Source organism: Durio zibethinus, chromosome 20 (genome assembly GCF_047325235.1).
Source record: "Durio zibethinus cultivar Kanyao isolate XHJ-2024 chromosome 20, ASM4732523v1, whole genome shotgun sequence".
Lineage (NCBI taxonomy): Eukaryota > Viridiplantae > Streptophyta > Magnoliopsida > Malvales > Malvaceae > Durio > Durio zibethinus.
This window is the reverse complement of record NC_143181.1, coordinates 24,617,285-24,617,500: the sequence shown is the minus strand read 5'-3', so window position 1 is coordinate 24,617,500 and position 216 is coordinate 24,617,285.

Below are 216 nucleotides of genomic sequence, written 5' to 3'. Positions count from 1 at the left end.
GCTGCCCTTCGGTACGGGCACTTGCCTCGACCGCCATCGGCACAAGCTGGGCCCTGGTGTGGGTTGTTGCCTCGATCACCAGCGGCACATGCTGAGCCTTGGTGCGGGCGGTTGCCTCGAGCACCATCGGCAGACCCTGGGCCCTGGTGCGGCCGGTTGCCCCGATAACCATCGGCACACGCTGGGCCCTGGAGCGGCCGGTTGCCTCGATCACCA